Raw genomic sequence first — 16,259 nt, 5'->3', positions numbered from 1 at the left:
CATTTTTCAAGAATTGAGTTTACAACCGAGAGATTAATCTCCCACCATGGTCACCAATATGTTTGTGAGTAAAAACAGTTTACTGGTTAAAAGGTAAAATTATGGAGTAGGCATATGTTAAATGAAGTAAATCGTCTAAACCTTTAAACAGATGCACTGCAAGGGAGTGCAATAAGTTTGAAAGATCAATATGTGTGACTCTGGCCTAAACAAAAAAATGGTTGTTCCGGATCTAATTCAGCCACAAAGGAAGGAAAAGTTTCAATCTGTAGAGGGCCTGAGAATGTGTTGAGATCGATGATAATTGATTGCAGATGATGTGTAGAACTTCTTTTGTTGATGACTTCTCAATGTTAAACCGAGAGAAAGATTTTGTGTATTTTTTGATAAGTTATCGTATGAATGATGGTTGTCGTATGACTTATATTATCATAGGTTGAGGAACCTATTTGTAGCAGAGGTAGTTAACATATTAACCTCCAGTAAGTGGTGACGGTTGAGGAGGAGTGAAAGAGTAGAGAAGTGGGAAATCGTGGTTGAGCCAGTTCCGCTTTACTATGGGGACTTGTTTGATTGTCAAACCCTATTCCATTTACTTTCGGCACTACTTATTCACTTCCTCTTCTTGGATGTATTTATACATCACAAGTGTTGTAGACTGCCATACCAAAACCCTGGTGAATATTCCCCCATGTGACGTGATTGATGTCCCATGTGAAGTCTGCTTTGTAGATGTACATTTATTTGGTTGTCCAAGCTAGACTGTCAGTATTAGCATATCAACGAGTCGAGCATGATCCTAAACGGGGAATGAGGTATGTGACTCATTATTATGATGGATGAAGCATAAGGTGTCTGACAGCAATGATGCTTTGCAGATTATAAACTTTGAGTCTGGTGACATATCATCGCGTCATCCGAGGCAACAATGATATTCGAATGATTTGGTATGATAAGCATAAGTATGATGAGATTGCTGGATCGATCATAGACCAATGTATATTTTGACGTGTCAAGCATTTAACAGGAAGTCCATATGAAGATAAATAATATTAGTCTTAGCAGTAGAATATTCATCATCGATCTACCATGTCATGAGTAATTCGAACGACAAAGCAGAGAGATTATATTGTTGAAATATTGGCAGACAGGCCAATAAAATATTGGTTGATAGACCAATGAGATATTTGATAGTCGGATCAATATAAAATATTGCTTCTCAAAGCAATTGTGTTAGAGCACTGCTCGGTCGAACTCGCAAGCGTTGCTATCTCAATCTTGTTTTTCAAGTTTAGTTGTAAAAATTATAAGTCTTGATTTCTAGTCTACTTATAGCTATATCTCAGATTATGATAGAATGTGTAATTGAGATTTATAGACTTCACGTCGTTCATCGATTGAATACGAAGAACTACTAAGGGTAGCTTGTGGAACTTCATCAACAAAAGGTATGTGGATACTTGAACTCATCTATCACTCAGAAGTCTATTTTATTCTATCTCTTATTGAGACAAAAGTCGTATAGCTATATAGACTTTACGTTATACACATTTGATATTTCGAGTTGAGTTTAACTCGCTTATATCTTTCTCAAAATATGTGTTGGAAATCTTTTTTCTTTAACTACGTTCGTCGTTATTCTTTACGAAAGTCAAAAGATGATCATGTGAAAATCACCTGGTAACATCTTACATGATTTGTGTGAGATAGTCATTTAATGTAGACTCAGAATGTTTCGTATTGATCATTCGATCACTTGAAAATTATTTATAAGCTAATAGTTTGTGCGAGACAGCTATTGTCGTCTTCTAAGAATGTTTCAATGAATGAAATAGGAGTTAAGAGCTAAAACCCATGTCTGGATACTTTACGGTTTGTGTACTTAGTGTACAAACTGTTTTGTTGGATTCAAGACCGGAAGTTAAGTTTTCATACCCGTTCGTAAACTTATTCAACTGTTTAAGTCAGGATACTTAAGTTTGCATACTCGTTCGCAAACTGATTTAACTGTTGAAGTCCGGGAACCAAGTTTGCGTACCCGTTCGCAAACGGTTTCAACTGAGCTCGGTCTGGAGCTAACGTTTGCGTACCCGTTTGCAAACTGTCGGCTTGTGACCAATGTCCGGAACTTAAGTTTGTGTACCCGTTTACAAACTTAAGTGTTTCAAGTTCTTAAATCGGTTATGTATGATTTCATACTCATGAACAAATACATTTATATATTAAAGAATGCAATCTTTGCAAACCATGGATAAATTGTTCATGAACTGATTCTTTTGAATCAATCCGATTTGCTTCAATTGTGTCTTGTATCCTTCTATGAGAATATAAACAATTGAACAACTCTATGAGTAACGCAATTAGATTAATTTGATTATCAATTGATCTAGAAGTGTTAAGATGAACATGGTTAAGACAAAAGTGTTCATATGAATAACTTCGGTTAACTGTTATTGAGCCAATTCAATATACACGTTTAAGTACGGTTACCCATATCTAAATGAAGGTATATTTCATTTGTATGTATCAAGATAAGTTCATCTAACGGTGGAAAGATATTAGCTTGAATCTTAAATCAGGTTTCATCTAAGGGTGAATATTGATTTCTTTGTTCCAAAGTTATCAAACCATGATTTGAAGACTATATAAGGGAGAAATCTAGCAACTGGGATACCTAATCCCCCCACCTCCTGTGTGATACTAGTTGAGACTAGAGTTGATTCTCTTTTAACATAGGTTTTTCTTAAAACCATTATAGGTTAATGACTTAAAGACTTCATTAGGATTCTGAAGCCAGACCCAACTATTTTCTTTGTAGTTGCGTGTTCTGATCTTACTTTGTTCTATTGTATTGTTTACTACTGTGAGACCCCAAAATTTTTCTCGGGTTTAACTTAACCCGTTAATTAAACAATTTAGTTATAATGCTTTTAATGCTTAGAAGTCGAATACCCATGTGCCTCTTAAGTTGTTCCCCGCTTATACTAACAGTGATAATTAACTCTAGACATTTAAACATGGACTTTTATTGAGTTTAGTTTAATCTCTTACAGTTTGAAATTACTCATTTGAGAATGTCTTTAACAATTGTGGCATCTTTGAACATAAACATTGGTGCTGAAATAACACTACATGCACTTCTCCACATCATGGCACATGTGTCAATTTATAAGGAAAAGTCAGGGGTATTTCGTGTAATTTATCTAAACCAAAAAAATTAAAAAGAAAGAAATACATTTTTTTCCATAAGTTCTTCTTTCTTTTTTCTTTCTTAGTTTTTACTTCAGAGCTTAGGTAATTTTTAAAGATGAGAACCAAAAATAGTTTCTCTAGAAATTTTGTTAAACAAAAATGAAAGATAATACTTGTTAGAGATGGAGCATTATCAATATCCTTGTTTTTGATGTGCTCTTGTTTGATGTAAGTGAGATTGGGGTAGAAAATTTCTCAATGAAATTGGTGTTTTGTCAAATGTCGGGGATCTCACTTTATATCATATACCTTGATTAGTTGAAAAGAGGGGTACTAATAGTCACCACAAATTGTTGATTCATGGGTTGAATTAGGTGGAAACTTCAAATTAGGATTCATGTTGGAAATTTGGGGTTTTTATCTAATTCAATGTTAAATCTTCAATTCTTACTATTCAGGCATATGGGTTAGTGTTAATCTCTCTAAATACATGTTTTAATTTGTATTATTGTTCAACTATTTTCTCTAAATTGGATAGTTGTGGAACTTATGTTGACTTATGATATACTCCTACATGCTTTATTTTAATATGGAAAGAGTCTTGATTGATTGGTGGATCCACAAATGAAATTAGTGAAGATGGGAGTTTGGATTAGTCTTTAACCTTTTAATATACAAACCATGTATTTAGGTTGTGGAATGCATTACCTTATGGTTGATATTAAATCTTGGTTTGCATGAATTTGTATGTGTAGATGGGAGATGGTTAAGTATTGAATAAATTCGCTATTGAAATTTCTGAATTTCGCATGAGGATAACATGTTTGATAGAATGCCTAGAAGAACTTATATGATGACTGCGTGAACGACCTTTGTGCAAGCCAGTTTCGTTGCATATTCTTGAGGATTTAGGTAATGGTTCCTTCACGAGAATTGTTCATTTTAATGTCTTCAATAACATGTTAAAAGGGTATACCATTTGGACTTGTAGTTTGTGAGTTATAGCCTAGAGAAAACAACATGATACAATTGATTTTCTGAATGCCAGCACCTGGTGGAGTTTTCCGGTTATTTTTTCGGTCTCTTAGACTCTGATTTGGTTCGTGGAATCTTTTAGGAAGTTGTAAAGGATTGTTTGAGCTTTCTAAATTGGTGTCAAACGACTGATTTACATTCATACTTTAGAAATTATCGCGATGCGAACATGGCACCTCTGTGATGAAATTTCTGAGAATTATGGGTTTTGTCATGGTTCGACTTTGATCGTGCAAGCGACTATTTGATTTCTTTAATTTTACTTATAACTTTATGTGATAAATGGCTTGCCCTAGTTTCTAATGTGATGTTATACACTTTAATATGAAGTCCATGGGAATTCCTAAACATAGTATGTCGAGAAACGTCGAATTGCACTATAAACTTGGCTTCCATGAATTTTATTATTCATTTCTAGCAATCCTCATTACAATTATGTTGATTCTCTTATTTGGCATAATGGTTGGATTCTTAGTGTATAGTCCATTGTCAAAATGTACTATTAGTGAACGAATGCGACAAATGAACTGGTTAGAATAATTCACTTCATTGAATCATTTTATATTCAATATCTGACCTCAAGAAATGATGATTGGTTGCTAATCTTTAGATTGCTTAAATGAACAAGGGGGTCAAATTGTTAAAATTTATTATGATCTATGTGACGTCTTTAAGGTTGGAGTGCTTATAAATCATTTAAGCATTATAAGAATGTCTGATATGAAGTATGCAATGGATTATCATATGTTAGGTGTTTTTACCTTCTGCTACTACTTCTTAATGTCTTATAGAAATGTGGTTACATAAATCTGACCTAGGGGAATGACAGGCGATATAACAGTTCAGTAGAAAATAAGAGTCGCCTGTAGCACCTGTTTTTCTTGTTAACAGATGAATTGTTATACAAAATACTAGTGGTTGTAGTTTTACTGATTTAATCAAATGTTGTTAGTTCAGATATATTGGTCACTTATATACTATGTGTAATTTTTGTTATTGCCCACCATAAAATAATTGTAATATTATAAAGGATTATGTAATGTTTGATATATATGTTATAATACTTGACATTTTGTAAACTAATTTCCTTTTATTTAATTACATGCTTCAAAAAAAAAAGTGTAGTGTGGGATAGTTGTTGTTATGAATTTCGTATTACCCACTTCAAGAGATGATTGCTACCTAAACAAGGTAGTTCATATTATCTAAATAAATATAACACGAACTACGGTCGTGCTTCATCCCTTCGAGCAACGGAGAGGGTACGTAGGCAGTCGCTATGCGGTACATCACAACTCTACAAGGTTGTTCATATCATCTGAAAGTGTTGGTTCTATTTTGGGTAGTTCATACCAATTTTTCGGAGATGATTGCAACCCTCAGCTTTGGAAACTGGTCATCACTTACCTTCTTTGATTTCTGTTGTGGCAATTGGCCATCTTTTATTTTTGGCAATTGGTCGTTTCTGATTTTGGCAATTGGACGTCTGTTATTTCCGACAATTGGTCGTTTCTGATTTTGGAAATTGGCCGTCTGTTATTATTGGCACTTGGTCGTCTGTTATTTTGGCAACTGACCAACTCTTATTTTAGGAAATCGTCCGTCTCTTATTTTGGAAATGGGAACCCTTGTCGAATATTATGAGTATTATGGTATGGGACATATGCTCATAGAATTCTAACCTTGAGACTAATGAAATTTCTACCTTGTGCAGGATTATGAATGATTTTTTTTTCTTGAGTGGCGTATCAGAGAGTCGGAGCTTGTCAAGTGGGTTGTAACCCGACCCGTTGGGATAAAAAATTCTCTTGTCCGTCACAGTTGGTATCAGAACAGTTTCGGTTCACACGAGACTGTGCGTGTGGAGCTCACTGGTCTTCTACCCGTGCGGTGATCAAAGGTTAGTCTCTTTACTTCTTTTGTTTTGAACTTAGGGACGAAGTTCTTTTAAGGGGTTGATGGTGTGAGACCCCAAACTTTTTCTCGGGTTTAACTTAACCTGTTAATTGAACCCAGTTAATTATAATGCTTTTAATGCTTAGAAGTCGAATACTCATGTGCCTCTTAAGTTGTTCCTCGCTTATACTAACAGTGATAATTAACTTTAGATATTTAACCTGGCTTGATTGGGATATACCCAGAATAATTGGGGTATACCCAATTTTAAGTGGACTCTTTTTAAGGGCTAAGGGGGAGTCCTAATAGGTGAAGTTACAATACTACCCTTACCCTTTATAATTCATATTACCCTAATCAGTTTTATTTTTTCATTTCATCTTCTCCTCTTCTTCTTCTCCCCCTCAAACACCTTACCGGCTCTCCATCACACCTCCATCAAAACTCATCTATTAATTCGTCGTAATCGTCGATTCGAAAATTCCAATTAATCTTCAAACATGGAGCCACCACGGCCTAGGGATAGTCTTATAAAAGGAGCAAATCGAAAACCCTATGAATACAACCATGGAATTGCTTTGTTAGTTCAAAAGAAAGAGAAGAAAAAAGCGGTTGAAGAAGAAGACATTGAAGCAGCTGAAAAAGGAGAAATGACGCGATTAAGAAAGTAAGGGTCTACTTAAACTCACTCTAGTACTTCAATTTCATGTTTGCATGTCAAATTAGGTCAAAAAAATCGAATCTGTGAATTTGCAGTTATTTAGCCGGCAAGGTGTTTGTTCCACGACCTTGCTGACTTTTCATAGTTAGGGTTAGTCGGCAAGCTCTTAGGTTGAAGATCTTTCCAGCTGTTTGGTATCTGTAACTGCTCTTACAGGGTCGACAAGTTATTCAACCTAGGAGCTTCCCGGTGGTAGTTTTTTTCGTCGATAGGTTGTAATTTTTTACCCTGCCGGATGTGTTTCAGTTTTTTTGTGTCTCCTGATGCCTTCAAGTTATTTGAATTGTTATAAGCCGGTAGGTTATTTGAGTAAGACCCTTCCGACTATGGTTTAGCCGACAAGGATTATAGTTAAAGACCATTCCGACCATTGTTTCGCCGGCAAGGTTATATTTGTCGACCCTGCCGACTGTTGATTTTTTTTAATTGTTCTTGTTTAGGTCGCAAAAGGGAAAAAAGAAAACTGTTACTCCTCCTTCAAGACCTCCTCGTGTTGGTGAAAAACTCTTGACTGCAACACATCGAGGGGAATTTGTTGAGCCGGGAACGGTCAAGATCCGTGAACGGAATGATTCTCAACCATCACCGGAACCCAGTGATTCAGATGAGACTCCAGATGAATACCAATCAATTCCATCTGGTAGAAGAGGTAATGATGATTATGATGATGATGTTGAAAGAACTCCGGCTGCAGGAGGAGGTAACAATGATGGTGATCAAGACAGGCCACTTGTTCGAGGAGGTAATGATGATGATGATGATGGTAATGGAGATAAAGATAAGGATATCGAAGATGAAATTGTTGAAGAGGAAGAGGACCAAAAATAAGAATAATAAGATGGAGAACAAACTCAAGCTAATGATCAACAAACCCAAGCTTCAACTTCAAATGAAATCGGAAGGAAGAAGAGGGTTATCACTAAACCAGCTGATTCCCACATGCCTCACCCTCACTTGAAGGTTAAACTGAAACCAGGTGAGCCTCTAAAGGGGACCCCAGAAGATGGTGGAGATGTTCTTTTTGGATACAAAGACGCGTGGGCATGTGAAATCCAAAATACTGTTGTAGTAATCTCAATCCGTGTTTGTTTTTTATTCAAGTGTATCTATCTCAAATTTGCTTCAATTGTTTGTATTTCTTTTCATTTTGTGTTTTTGGTATTTAGGATCACAAGCATGCCATCCATCTCTTGAGACGCCAAGCTTCATGTTCAGTGATTAAGAAATGGGCACTTGACGACGAATGTGACGAGGTGCAAGCGATTGTCAAGAACTCCGGGTTGTGGCATGCGGTGGAGAATTCGAATATTGAGTATGATACATCCACCGTATCTGCATTATGTGAGAGGTTCTACGGAGAGACTGATATAATGTTATTCTCATTCGGTGAGATGTCGATAACTCCCGATGATGCTCATCAAATTCTAGAGCCTAGGCCTCGAGGTTGAGGGAAAAGCAATCAGTGAGGGCTTCGATAATAGCATTTCTTGGGAGGATATCTTCAAATTGACCAAGACCTTGTTCGTTTGGGAACAGATTAAGACGGAGTCTATGCTTGTGATGAAGGATGGTCATCTAAGCAATAATTTTAATCTGAAGAAGTTGAGGGATACATTCTCTGGGACCAAGAAAATCTATGCTAAGGAAGGAAGGGTGGACTTGGTGCGAATCAATGCTACCGCGTCAGCTTATTTGCTATACGTCCTAGGCAAATGTATATTCCTCGATAGTTCCGGAAGCTTGGTCGACGCCATGTATCTTCAACTATTGGATCCCTTAGATCAGATGCATGAGTATTCTTGGGGTAATGCGGTGGTCGCCTACTTGAACAATGAGTTGACAAAGGCTTCAAAGGCACTCACTTCGCAAGTCAATGCAAATCTATGTCTCTTCCAAGTAATTTTATTGTCTAAATCATTTATATTTGCAAAATGCTCGTAATATAAGATTCTTACTAAACTTTGTGTTTGCATAGGTTTGGATATATGAGCACTTTCCTACCTTGGTGAAAGCCAACCCCTACGTCAAAGTGAATGAGAATCTTGCAATTGATAAGCCAAGAGGACAAAGATACAGTTTTAAGGGTGCTCAGGATAAGGATATGCCGCAGCTGCTTATCAACGTGCGAATCGCTTTGGAAAAATTGACTACGGATGAGGTAATATTTGATCCGTATCGATATGTTAGAAATCAAGGTTTAATCCAAAGGAGAGATGATGTTGCATTCTACTACGGTCCCTTGTTGTTCACCCATGGATTTTCAATATACGATCCACATCGGGTAATGCGACAATTGGGTTACGTCCAAGAAGAACCCCATTTCGATGCTGAGTCGTTCTTTAAAGTGGAGAGGGCAGGGTGCACCACATCCCAAAAAATTATTGACGTCCGTTATGCTCCAGCACCAGGTAAAGAACATTGGAGCGGAAGACGTAACCGTAATGTCGATACAAATCTTTTGGACGAGGTGACAAAAGGTCATGAAGATAATGAGAATTACATGTTGTGGTACTTGGGTTGGGCTCGTCCTACTGTGAATAGGGAACAAACTGCTGAAAAATTGGCTCGTAAGAGGAAGATGGCATCGAAAGACCCAGCAAAAAGTCTTAAGTTCTTTGTAAGTATTTAGAGTCTCTCTTACTGTTTTAAGATTACATTATCGAATCATTCTATTAATTGTTTGTTGTTTAATTGAAAATACAAGGAGCATTTGAAGAGCCTTGTGAAGGTGATGTGTTGCGCGAGAGAAAGAGGAGAGCCTTTGTCGATTTAAGAGCAAACCAAACACATTGACTATGCTAGCAATGTTGACAATGAGGATGCCTATGAATTGTTCAAGCAAGCTGATGCTGAAGTAAAGAGGGAAGAAAAACCCAGGAGGGAAGCACAAGCCAAGATGAATGCTGACAAAAAGAGGGGTCGTTCCCGTGGTGGTAAATATAATAGTAGTGGTGGTGGTTGTGAAAACACTAAACGGGACCGTGGTCGTGGTCGTGGTGGTGAATGAATGCATTCCTAGTTTATTTATTTATGTTGCGGTAGACAAATGTTAAGGTTAATGGTTGGACAAATGTTTTTTTTTAAAGGTTTATGGGATATGTTTTCGTATTTTTGACAAAAAATGTTGGATTTCTATTTGTTGAATGAATGGTTTGTTTAGATATGTAAAGTTTCAATCATTCCTCCGTAATGGTTTTGTTAAGTTACATTTCCGACTAAACCAGGGCTGGTAAGGTTGTGAACTGTCAGAGTGCCGGCCCTGACAGCAGAAATGGTATAGTTACCAGAGTCGGCAAGGTAAGCAAATTAATACCTAGACGGTTGTTTTACAACTGGTAAGGTATTATGTTATCGACCCTGCCGACTATGTGTTGCATAAATACCTTCTCCTGATGCCTAAAATCATCATAAGGTCGGCAGGGTTATAAATTACGATCTTGCCGACTATAATAAAGCCAGCACGCTAACGACCAAATACCTTCCCGACTGTTATACACAAGAAAATGAAGTCCTGATGCCTAAAATCATAATAAGGTCGGCAGGGTAAGAAAATTACGACCCTGCCGGCGAGTCCAAAATTCAAATTTTTGCAAGTAAAATTGCATTGATTGACTACCATAACGGACAAATTTGGGCACCATCCTATAAATACACTAGTTCTCTCTACAAAACACCACACACCTATTTGCATATACTCTCCAAAGCTCATATCATCTTACGCTCCATCTAACTCTCCCAATACCTCTACAAACAACAATGGCATCATTTGATTCAAATGAAGATTTGGCAATCACCAAAGCTTGGTACGGGGAAACTCGAGTTAGAAGGAAGTCCTCCGTAAGGGTGGATGCCGTAACCTTTTGGTATAGGTATACAACAAATATAGGAAAGATTTTGGGAATCCTAATGGAAGAAGTGTTCAACAAATTCATTATAGGCACCTAGTCATCGAAAATGCGATACTTGCTTATTTAGCTATCCAAAAACCGATTTTTAACGCTACCCACTTCAACTTGTCCATTGAACAATTTGTAACTGTTTTTGTGGTTTATTTTACGTGATCCATGTTATTTGATCTTACTACTAAACACCACTAACAAATTAAGTTTGTGTTTTGTTTTTGTAGAATGAAGTCGTGAAATCACGCTACTTGGAGGAAAAGGGGGAAGTATTCGCATTCGATGCAAGCTATGAATTCATGGTCTCCAAAATCCCGGAGTATGCCCCGGAGATGATGGAGGGTGTATCGTCGTCGGATTCGTCGGACGAAAATTGATGGATTTAGAAGTTTTAGTGTAGGTTTTGTGGGTAGATCTCTATGTAAGCCCTCATGAGACTATAACTCGTCCACTAGGGTCTCCTAGGGGTTCAAAGGCCTGATGCACATGCTAAGTGCATTCGTTATTCCGTCGATAAGGATTTAGATTTAATGTTTCAATCAATGTAGTAACAAAAATTGCATGAATAAAGTGAATTAGATCTTCCCATATTCTGTTTTCCATTTAAAGGTCGGCAAGGTTACAATCTCGACTATTGGACCGCCGCCAATGTTAGGATTTTATTGCCTGCCGACTTTTCTATAGCCGACAAGGTAAGAAATATGTATGTGCGGACTATAACATAGCCGACAAGGTGAGAAATCAACAAAATGCCGACAAGTGATGCATAGATTCGGAATGTTCTTCATCCGTATACCTTGCCGGCCATATGTAGTCGGGATGCTCTTCATCCGCAGACCGTGCCGGCCAAACATAGTTGACATGTTCTTTACCCGTATACCTTGCCGACTTTTCACAAAATTTAAAACTGGTTTTGATTGAATTCATGAGACAAAAGTTTTAATCTACTTCATTCATAATTTCATAAGTTTTTATCTACTCAATTAACTAATCTAAACTCAATTAGTTAAGCTAATCAGATTTTTTAGTGTTAACTAAACAAGGGTATATTAGCCATTTTGAAAATACATGGTTGAGGGGTGGCCTATTTTATTTCTAAATGTCTTGGGTTTTGTCTCATTAGGTATACCCCAATTAATCTGGGTATACCCAATCAAGCCAGGATATTTAAACATGGACTTTTATTGAGTTTAATTTAAGTAGGAAATACCTATTAGTCCTAGAAATAATATATTAGGATGAGTCTAGTGCAGTTGACTGAGTCAACTGTCTGTTTGGTCCTTTTGGTAAAATATATTATAATTTCGTCCTAGAAATTATGGTTTGGTCCTAGGGTGACGTCATGGATGATGTAATTGTCACTAGGTAGGGGCAGAAATACCCTTTTGGGACCATATACATAGAAAAAGTCAATATAAAATATCTTATTTCAGATTTACTTTCTCCCTTCTTCTGTTTTCAGATCTAGTTTCTCTCTCCATTTTTTCTTTTCTTTTTTTCTGTTGATGCTCATGAAAACGATGAAGAATGATGATAATTTTTCGGTTTTTTCTTCTATGTAGATACTGTTGATGTTGAAGATGATGATGAAGATGATGAAGACGACGGAGATTTTTGTGTTTCTTCGTCATTTGTTGTTGCTGCTGCTGTTGAAGAAGATGGAGATGATGAAGACGACGATGATTTTGTGTTTCTTTCTTCTCTGCTGCTGCTGCTTTTGTTGAAGATGATGTAGATGATGAATACAATGAAGACTATGAAGATTTTTATGTTATTTGGATGTATTTTTTTGATTTTGATGTTGAGGATCTTGATTTTGCTGCTCGTGTTAAAGATGAAGTTCTGCTGCTGTTAAAGACGATGATGTTTGCTGCTGTTGATGAAGATGATGAAGATGTACCGCCCCCAAAGCTAGCAGCTGACTAATCCAAGAGATTAACTAAATAAAGAGGCACTAAGAATCTAAATCATTTACTTAAACATTCAATTAAGAAATCTGCTACAAAACTTAATCCAAAACTAGCCCCGCCCAGAAATATATATACAAGAACTTCTCTCAAATGATACATATACAATAGTCATTTGGTTTACAAATAGAATATACAACATAATAAACATAGCAGAAGTAATCTAACAAACGGATTCAACTCCTTGAAGCTTTCGCTACGCAACTCTGATCTGTCTCTGAAACTGTAAGTGGGAATGGGTGAGCACATCATCCCTAAAAGAGGTGCCCCGTAGGAAAATAACATTTAACTTTCATGCAATCATTGGAAATGATTTGAAAACAATTTATGTTTTCCCTAAACACTATAACACAAGGAATTTCACAGAGGTAAACAATCATGTATATGAAACTAACTCCTTCTAAACAATGTAATAATATGGTGACTCGTCCCTCACCTAGATAATAATATGGTGAATCGTCCCGCACCTATATAATAATATGGTGACTCGTCTCGCACCAGTAAATGAAGGACCTGTATCCTATATACCACAGATGGAAATTCTTATTTCCAAACAATCAAATGAAAATTCTTATTTCCCAAACAATTCATACAGACGAACAAATCATTACGATTCCTTTCCAAGCAATGGAAAGATTAAAAGAAATAACAGAACTTTCGTAATTCAAAATTAAACAATGCATGGAAAGCACAACCAGACAATGCATGAATTTGTTAAACATAAAATTTGGTAAAAGAAAACAACAATAATCACAAAAGAGTTAAATATAAATTCCCACCTCTTTTGATGACAAGCCACGCCTACCTCGAGATCCACGATCCAATGGTTCATCATTTGAATCGATCATTGTTAATAAAGACTAACTGTTAATCACATAAGAACTCTAAGAATCTAGCTAAAATGGCTCACACAAAAATCATACAAATATATCTAATGATTCTAAGTCCACTTATGGTTCTATATCTTTTATTATCTATCTTTACATATCTAAGAGTTACTAATTCAATTAGGTTGGTTCTATAATCAATTAGCTAAGTCTTATGAACATCTACAACTTTGTAGAAGAAGTCAAAAGCTAAATCGGACCTTAAGGGGTCCAATTCATCTAATTAAGAAAGACTAATCCTAAGCTCAAACCCATGACCCGCGACTTACTCCGGCCCGGCCCATCAAACCGGCACGTTAACAAAAGCTCTGGTCCATCTAAGTCAACTAATGGTCAACGTCTGGTAAAAGGTCAACCAACAGTCAACGTCCAAGGTCAGGTCAATGTCCAGGGTCAATGGTCAATACTAGTGACTCAGTGGGTCAAACCCGATTCGACTTAGTCAGATTGACTAAGTCAGCTAGAGTCAGATCCTGACTAAGCTGAATGGCACAAGGCCAATACCCTTGCACATGCCAGAGCCATTGCTCAAGCCAAAGAACACTAATGCACAATCATTGTGCAACACAACTCTATATTCCAAACTCTAAACAACTTCTTCATTCTTATTTCAATTCTACCAAATTATAAACACAAACATTCAAATCATTCATTCTTAAATAAACTACAAACTTCATTTACAAATACAAACTAAGTATTACCTGCAGGTAGCAGATGCAAGCCTCCACCGAGTCCATCAATATCCCTACATCTACCATAACCCATTACATTCATACTACATCATATACTTCTTTCATGTCCTGTGACTGGAAAAACCCTACTACCAACCAACAGCTCACACACCTCAACTCTGTAGTTGCAACTCCAATTCTACAACAACCAGCACATTCGAATTCATAACTCATTCATCATCTCAAGAAACCGATAACCTTCTTCATAGTCACAACAGTATCAACATTTACTTTCATTATCAACTGAACCAGTAACACCACCAACTATTTCACCTGCAACACCACTATCAGTCCATCTTACAACACATTACAACCCCAAACTATAACCACAACTCCATTTTGCACTTATCTCAATCTCGGATTCACTTCACCAGCCAACAGTTCTTATCACAGTTCACCACCATAGTCTTCTTTTCACTCCTTCTGCATTTACAATTTGTCTGCAAAACAACTTAACCCCAGCTATATGTTCATAAATCTTCTAATTCATGTGTCTAAGCTTCAATTCAGATAACACTGATCATCTGTAATAACTACAACATTCATCCATCATCTGATCAATCCCATATCACCTGCAATACAATTCTCACAACTGAAGCTAAACAATAGTCTACTTCAACTCATCTCAGTTCAATCCACACCCAGATCAAACAACAACTCAGCTTAACCAATTCCATTACCACCACTAGTACATACATTCCCAGACCCCCACTATAATAAATGTCCCCTGTAATTCAACCAAATCTGAACTACGACCACAGTTATATAAACTTCACATAACACCACCAATTATATTTAACTTTTCTTCTATCCCATGTAAATTATTCAAACACCAGGATGCCATATTCTAATTAAGAAGAACAGACCCTAATTCCCCTTGAATCAAAATTGAACTTCATACAACCATTTATACTTAAATCAGAAATAAACCCAACACCAATTCACCGAATTAGATTAATTCACACCAACCAAAAATTCAATTATGAAACTCTAAATTACCTTAGCTTTGATTCTTCTCCAGAACATCTTCATCTCATCAATTCGTCACCAACCCCAATTCTGGTCAACTCTACACTGAGTCAACTGCTAATATTCAATTCAACCACAACCCTTGTTATCTTCCTCTAGCAGCAACCTAAGTACCATATCATTTGCATACGAACTCAATTAACGAGTTTAACAAACCCTAACTGAACTTCCCTGGATTTATGTCTTCGATTCCTTATAGTTATCTTCCTAATTCGCAGCAGCACCATCACCTTCAACATCTGCATACCCACTTCAATTGATTCTCTCAAATCAAATCTCAAACTCAACTCTCAAACATCGGCAGAAGAAGAGCAGAGAAGAAAGAAAGAGAAGAAGAATATAAGAATGAACTCTTCTCGATCGGTTTGGTGGAGATATGGTCAACCAAATTTACTAAGGCACCCACGCTCTTGATAAGGGCTGCCAAGTCGGTTTGTCTATAAAATGACTAATCTTCCCTTCATACTCATCCTGTGATATCTTCTTCGGCAGGTATCCGAATGACACGATTAAGTAGTCGATTTCGCATAACTTCTCGATTTCTATATAACGGTACTAGTTTCGTATCTAGATCGTTGTTAGATTAATTCTTATTAATTAACGTTCGTGTTAAACTAATCGATTCCCTAGCGGTTAATTCGTCTCTTGACTAATCTAATAGCGTTGACGAGCTCGAGGGTCTTTACATAGATGATGCTACTGCAGTTCATTCTAGAAATGAACTCTGTTTTTTGTAGGTTTTTATATGGAGTTCATTTCTGGAATGAACTATGTTTTTTTTAGGTTTTTATATGGAGTTTATTTCTGGAATGAACTCTGTTTTTTTAGGTTTTTATATGGAGTTCATTTCTTGAATGAACTCTGTTTTTTTTTAGATTCTTATATGGAGTTCATTTCTGGAA

The 16,259-nt window shown here is 36.6% G+C and overlaps 1 long non-coding RNA gene across 1 annotated transcript; it reads right to left on the bottom strand.

Moving 5' to 3' along the window:
* Positions 1–12,893: 12,893 nt before the first annotated feature.
* On the bottom strand, positions 12,894–15,675 carry LOC113308122. Its single transcript, XR_003339508.1, has 3 exons — positions 14,299–15,675; positions 13,147–13,230; positions 12,894–12,933 (listed from the first exon to the last, which is right to left on the bottom strand). It is a non-coding gene; the product is annotated as an uncharacterized LOC113308122 (long non-coding RNA).
* Between the last annotated feature and the right edge of the window lie 584 nt (positions 15,676–16,259).

This window comes from Papaver somniferum, chromosome 9, assembly GCF_003573695.1.
Source record: "Papaver somniferum cultivar HN1 chromosome 9, ASM357369v1, whole genome shotgun sequence".
In the NCBI taxonomy this organism is placed as follows: domain Eukaryota; kingdom Viridiplantae; phylum Streptophyta; class Magnoliopsida; order Ranunculales; family Papaveraceae; genus Papaver; species Papaver somniferum.
The sequence above is the reverse complement of the archived record's forward strand: the minus strand, read 5'-3'. Positions and strand labels throughout refer to the sequence as shown.